Source organism: Perognathus longimembris, chromosome 20, assembly GCF_023159225.1.
Source record: "Perognathus longimembris pacificus isolate PPM17 chromosome 20, ASM2315922v1, whole genome shotgun sequence".
Classification (NCBI taxonomy): Eukaryota; Metazoa; Chordata; class Mammalia; order Rodentia; family Heteromyidae; genus Perognathus; species Perognathus longimembris.
Genome location: NC_063180.1, coordinates 11,522,565 through 11,530,147, shown reverse-complemented (window position 1 = coordinate 11,530,147; position 7,583 = coordinate 11,522,565). Strand labels below are relative to the sequence as shown.

Genomic DNA, 7,583 nt, shown 5'->3' with positions numbered 1-7,583 from the left:
GAAAAATTAACATCGATAAACCAATGCTATAATTTTAAACTAGATTGGGTAGACTAGAAAGCCTAACAAATTATGAAAGAATAATTTGCACTATTTAAGATATTGAGTATGTGTCATTTATTATCCCTCTATATGGAATTTAAGTTTTTCAGGAAAGCCCTAAATTATGTACTTTAAAAAGTTATTGAAATTGGCCTCTAACTTCACAAAAGCACTTTAAAATTTGTGAACACATCAGAATAGCACTCTCTGAGATCGGAAAAAAAGTCAAATGATTGTTATAACTGTTGCAACATTTTCTGCTAAAGCAAAACATTAATTGAAAGGAATTTGATGGAAAGGGAATTACTCACTATACACATCCTTACTCTGTTCATACTTTCTTTCTTAGAAACCATTAGCAATGATGACCCACTTACCCATAGACATCGCCTGAGAAGAATTTGGATTCCATTACAGAAATGGTCATTGTGTTGCCATTTGCAGTGGTTGCTGTGGTTTTAGGTAGAGATGGACAGACACATATACCATTGCAGTGTGTCATAGGCAATATAATGTCAGACAGTACAGGATATGCCATGGAAGAGTGTATAGTTCAATGCTGACCAAGTGATCTTGTCTTGATCTCGGCACAGAGCAAAATGGATTTGAAACAGGAAAATATTTTCTAAATATTTTGTTTGCTACAAGGCAAAGAGAAAACATGTTACTCAAAGTGGAGATAGATAAAAAGGTAACCTGAACATGAATGGAATGAGAAGCAATACGAAACAGAAAGTGGAGATAGGAAACAAAACAAGAAACTACCACTTATTAGTGACTTCCCCACAATATAAATAAATAAATAAATAAATAAATAAATAAATAAATAAATAAATAAATAAATAAATAAATAAATAAATAAATAAATGCAAAGATAGCTGTGTGGGAGGAAACGTACATAAAACAGAATCCAGCTCTTTACCCCCATCTACTGTGAGAATGAAGACCATTCTCAGAAATCACACTGTCGACATTCCAGAGAATGTAGACATCACTCTGAAGGGACCCACGGTGATCGTGAAGGGACCCCGTGGAACCCTGCAGAGGGATTTCAACGACATGAACATAGAAGTCAGTTTCCTTGGAAAGAAAAAGAAGAGGCTCCAAGTTGATAAATGGTGAGGAAAAAGAAAGGAACTAGCCACTGTGTGCAATATCTGTAGTCATGTACAGAACATGATCAAGGGTGTTATTCTGGACTTCCACTACAAGATGAGGTCTGTGTATACTCACTTCCCCACCAATGTTATTCAGGAGAATGGGTCTCTAGTTGAAATCCGAAACTTCTTGGGTGAGAAATACATCTGAAGAGTTCAGATGAGGACAGATGTTGCTTGTCTGTATCTCAAGGCCAGAGAGATTAAATAATCCTAGAAGAAAATGCTATTGAACTTGTCTCAAATTCAGCTGCTTTAATTCAGCAAGAAACAACAGTTAAAAACAAGGATAACAGAAAAATTTTGGATGGTATCTATGTTTCTGAAAAAGGAATAGTTCATCAGGCGGATTAATAAGATTAAGTTAACCTATCTTCAGAAACGCCATCCAGGATCCTTATAAACAGTTTGTGATATGTCAATGATGCAATAAAAGAATTCTATTTTAAAAAAAAACAACAACAGAATCCACACAAAGGAGGAACATATTTGATTACCTTTACAAGTGCAGAAGAGGCTCTAAGGTCTTCAAGCCAGCTTCTCAAATTTTTAAAAAAATTGACTGATATTAGGTGAAATTTGAATTACCATCCATTCATTATTACACACAATTCCATAATTCTACACCTTATTCATTCCTGAGGCATTTACTGAGTGTTTTCTATGTGCCACTTAAATCAGTAATAAATATAATCAAATTTAAAGTCAGATGATGCTCTTTAATAACACTAGATATTAACTGTGAATGAACAATATGTTCATTTTCCCTACTGATTGAGTATATACCAGGTGGAGTGCACTGTCATAGCGTACAATGGTAGCAGATGCTGTCCATTGCTTAGGAAAACACTGTTTTTTATTTTGCACTTGTTTTCAGCTGCCAGTAGTTCTGGAAAATCACATCCTGATGAGAGATATGGAATCAAGAATAATTATTTTTAATAGTCCAATAGTCTCAGACAAGTATCAAGGAATCAACACTCATCCAAACTGATACGGCACAGTGTTTGGCAGTCAAGTATCCTTGTAACCGTAATGGCAAGTTAGGCAGGAAACTGACAAGTGTCATAAGTTATACTTGGGACATATTCAAACAGAAATTCAAGATGAATTAAAAGCCACAATAGGGTCACAGAATACCTCTTGTCACAAACTGTATGACAAATGCTGTTTGCCACATGTATTTGATGCCTAATTGGAAAGATAATTCTGGCTCTCTTTACCTCTTAGGGCTATAAGGGTCAGGATGTGAGATGAGTGTTAAAGTATTATAGAAATATGACATACATAGGTAAGTTTATTGTAACAACAAGAACATAACTGCAAGTATTAAATTTTTTTCTTGTGTATGTGAAAATGAACTGTGAGAAATAAATCAAGGATAAAAAATTCTCTGTTCCTATAGCGACTATAAAACTGTTGTCACTAGCACTACATTTACTTTTAAAAAAGGAATAATCTGTCATTGGTGAATAGTAATAAGTCATTGAAAAATCATGAGACCTGGCTAAGAGTCCTTTTAAACTAGCTTCAAGTATAATATGTTACTAATACATTGTTTTAGTAGGTTGTTAAGGATGCAAAGTCAATATGACAATTTACCAACAAGAGGGAAAAGTGATGACACTCAGGTAATAAGTGATTTACCAGAATTAACAAAGAAACTTCTGGTTCTAAAATCAACTACCCAATGGACATCAGTGTTTTCTAAGGCATAGTCCATGAATACCCATAAACCATAAAATAAAAAGGGCTTATTATTGAAAATTAATAATTCCATACTTAAGTATGCCTCCAAGTACTTTATAGATAAATCCTCCTTGACAGTCTCAAGGCTGTGAGAACTATGTACCAGATAAATGTTATCATTCCACAAATTTTTGTGATCCCAACAGAATTCTTTTTGAAAATATGAGTTTCCCAATTCATTAACGATCCATGGAACACAGATTAAAAATGCATATTTATTACCAAATTTGTTGCATATCTACCATAAATTAAACATGAATTAAAAGAATAAATTAGAAAACAATATAAATCCTATCAGTGATGCAGATCGTATGCGGAATTCAGCGAAGCACTGTTGGTTCATGCTTGTTATCTTACTCAGGAGGCTGAGATCAGGGGATGGAGTACCCAAGCAAACCCAGGCATAAAAGTCTGAGAGACTCAGTCTCCAAAATAATCAGCAAAAGGCTGGTCTGAATTCTAGCCACGATACTGCCATAAGAAGAAAATGGAAAGCCTCAAAAGAGAAGTCTCATTGCAATTGAAGCCTCCTAAGAGCTTTCAGAGGCAGTTCACTAAAGCTTTATCTTGAAAGTCAAGAAGCTGCTAGATATTTTCAGATAGAGTGAGGAAAACAGTGCTCGGGTGAAAGAATGCACTTGTGCATAGAAGGCCGGGAAGCTTGTCTTTTCTATAGGATAAAATGAGAAGTAAATTAACTGAGATATCAAGGGATATCGGTATGCCTGTGACAAAATATGAACACTCAAGATGTCTAGAAGTTTAGTCCCTACTCCATAGCTACAATATTATTTGCTCAGGTTTGAAGCAAGGCAGTAGCCATTTTGCAGCTTGAACTTTAAATGATCAAATTAAGAGATTTATTCTGAAAATAGTAGGGAAGTATAGTTAATCTCTCCTATATATGTTATACTGAGATATATGTATATATACATATATGTATATATAGTATGTATATATACATGTATGTATATATATATATCAAGAATGTCTAACTAGGTTTTCATTTATCCTTGTAGAATTAATTAATTCTGGGCCCATTCTTTAACTTGATATTAATTTCAACTTTCTGATAACTATGCAAATTTTTTCAGCTTACTCCCTTCCTCAGAAAGCCTTTCAGTTTCCTTTACTCTACCTGTTATTCCCTATACACATGTCCAATTTTTAATTATTTACCATATTTAGCAATTTCCTCTAAGGGAGGAGTTTCCAATTGCTGCATTCCACTTAACAGTGGGTGGTACTTATACAATAAATGCATTTGCATGCATTAATTTTATCTTTATAGGAACCTCAGGAAGGAAACATTACTATTTCCACTGAGTGAGATGAGGTAAAAGTAACTCCATGATTCCAAACCACACATGCCATATTACAAACCACAGCACAGTCTTGACTCTCTAGTAACAATTTATTTCTAGTTGTCCAGAGACAGTATCTATTTACCCTTAAATAACTCTAATTAAAACAACAATGACAATAAGGTAAAAAACAATTGAGCATGTAAATTAAGGAATCAGGAAATATTTCTCTAATCACTCCACATAGTAGCACACTATGCTTTGCAATTCATGAATTAGCTAAATATAATTCTACTTTAGTGGCCAATATTTATTAAGAAATGTTTATATACCTTTTTTGTCTAAAAGATGTCTAGGAGCACATTGTGCCAAAACAACAGAGTAATAGGTAAAATGGAATAATCTGTTTTCAGAGTAATACTCAGAACAGATACATGTGCTTCACAATTTTTCAGCAGAGGTTTAAATATCTGACCTTATAAAGTTAACATTTACTTAACAAGACAGAATTCTAAAACGTTTCCACAATTAAAGAAAAATAACAACAAATCTGCAGTTATATATTTAAGAATTTTTCATTGTATTTTGTTTATTTTTGTAATTTGAATGTTTATTGGAGGCAGTATTCCAACATTTTATAAATTATGTTTTTATTATCTTTAGTTGTATTTTTAAAGGCTTGAATTAAGGTTCTACAAAGAAAGTAAATTACAAAGTAATTGATTAAGCAATAATATGAAAAAGTGGGAATTTTATGGTTTTTGGTAAGGACAAATTACATTGAATGTATATAGTATTTATATATTACATAGATTAGATAGGTAGATAGATAGATGAAACATAGAAAGATGGATGGATAACGTATACTTATAGGGAAAGAACTGTGTGATCCAATTAGGCTGAGTACAAATTATTTTGTTTCTTAATGAATATACAAGAATTAGATATTTGTTTAAATTTGCCATCCTCAATTACAAAAGAGATAATAATAATTCCTACTTCCCATATAGTTGATGTTAAATTCTGAATATTTAGCATATACTATACACCATATAAGTACTAATTACTGTCATTATTGTTAAATAATATGAAAGTGAGAGCTATGCAAAGAAATGAAAAATTGGAACAAGCAAGTGAGGGTGTAAAAGTATTTGAAACACCACAGCCAATAAGGAATTCCACCCATGTGACTAACAATGGAACTGAGAATAAAGTTATCACAGTTACTAAATATACCTCTTCTACATTTTCTGGGTTATAGCAGGATTTGATTTCTCATCCTTAGTGAAATTATTGGGCTCAAATTGCATGTCTCACATTTACTAGCCATGTAACCTCAGGTAACTTCTTTGATCCCTTTGAATTTCCTTGTGTTGCTCTAATAATTCTATTCTAAAACTTACATGAATTAGTTATAGTGCTTGGATTATAGACTGTCTATGTGTTAGTACTTACAGAACTCTGAAATATGCATGCATATAATTTAGCTAACATATTTAACAACTTTGCAATTATTTAGTGAGTGGAATACTTCACTTTCCAGGTTTACCCTGATTTTACAGACACAACTCACAAGTGCTGAGTATCTTAATGGCTTTCTCCAAACATGTTGATTGACTTGCTAAAGACCAGTATTTTGTTTCCTTCCATAGGCTTCAGTACTAATTTGCCCAATCTATTTTCTAATAAAATACCCTCTATTTAATATGCACAACAGCTACAAGTCATTAATTTTCTAAGTCTTTCCTAAATCAACTCTCTGGATGTGCAGTAGAATCTTAATGCAGTTGTGGTAGTTGGGAATCTCATATAATTTCTATATAAGAAGATATGTGACACAGACAAAAATTCATATCAACTATTGAGACAAATACTTAAACTTTTAGTAATTTATTTTTATCTATATTTAGTTATGGGCAGACAGCTATCTCAGAAAGGTTGTACTTGCTGGCTTAATCAACTCAGAAATTTTACATATGAGTATACTTTCTTTAAATTTTTTATTGTTATTGTAAAGGTGATGTACAGAGAAGTTACAGTCACATAAGTCAGGGAATGAGTACACTTCTTTAGGGGCAATGTCACTCTTCGATTGCACTCTTCCAGTTTTACACACACACATCACACACACACACACACACGCCCCAACTTATTTGCATTTGTTCACTTTTGGTCCATCTATTTCTATTCCTCTCCTTACCCTTCCCCCAAGAGAAAATACAAACAAAGAAAATAAAAACAATAATGAAGAGAAAAACACTTGTTTCCATTTCTTGGAATTCATTTTGACAAATACTTTATATCATTAGAGGCAAGTAGGCATTGTGACTTTGGATTCATCTCCAAAGAATACTTCCTTTGGTTTCACTGTGTGTGAAATGCCTAAAGACCTGTATAATTTATTCTGTCCCCATGTATTTTAGATGTAGCTTCCTTATATGAAAGAAAATGTACTGTTTGTCTCTCTGAACTTGACCTACTTCACTTAACATGATTTGTTCTAGGTCCATCCATTTTCCTGCAAACGACATCATATTGTTCTTTCTAACAACTCTATACAATTCCATTGTATAGACATACCACATTTTTTGGATCCAGTTATATATTGTAAGGCATCTTGGCTCTTTCCATTACTTGGCTAATGTGAGTAGTGCAGCAATGAACATAGATATGGAAGAGTCTTTACAATGTCTTGGTTTGAGGTGTTCTGGGTAGGCCCAGTGATATGGCTGGGTCAGAAGGAAGAGCTATGCTTAGATTTGTTAGGAACCTCAAGACTACTGTCATGAGTGGTTGTGCTAGTTTATTTACAGCAGCAGTGCAATAAGGTTCCTTTTTTCCCTACATGCCTGACAAAATACGTTGTTGTTTGAATTCATACTGTTGGTCAATCTAACTGAAATAGAATCTCAGAAACGTTTTGTAAATGACTTTACTTTATCATTAGCATACTTAGATTTTACAAGCAATATGCATTGGTATGTACTATAAAGAGATGAAAATAATTCTATCCAATTCCTTGGATTTCACAGAATGGAGAACATAGCTGCTTGATTGAAATGTGATTGAAATGCTGTTCTTTAAGAAAAGTGAAAATATAAACGCAATGTCAACTTAGAACATCATTAGCTTCATTAGATCAGATGGCTTCACCCAGAATGTTAGCAGTGGACATGACATTAAAAACCTCAGCAGTGGGAGCTAGGGGTGGGAATAGTGAAATACCTGACCCTAGACATCTTCTATTTCTCTATATTTGATATTTTTATTTCATTTTTATATAGTAAATGTAAATTTCTGTTTATTATTGCAATACAAAAATGAAATTTTG

General features: G+C 33.1%; 1 pseudogene; it reads left to right on the top strand.

The window, feature by feature from the left end:
• Window positions 1-981: 981 nt before the first annotated feature.
• Window positions 982-1,553, top strand: LOC125338563 (annotated as a pseudogene).
• Window positions 1,554-7,583: the final 6,030 nt, after the last annotated feature.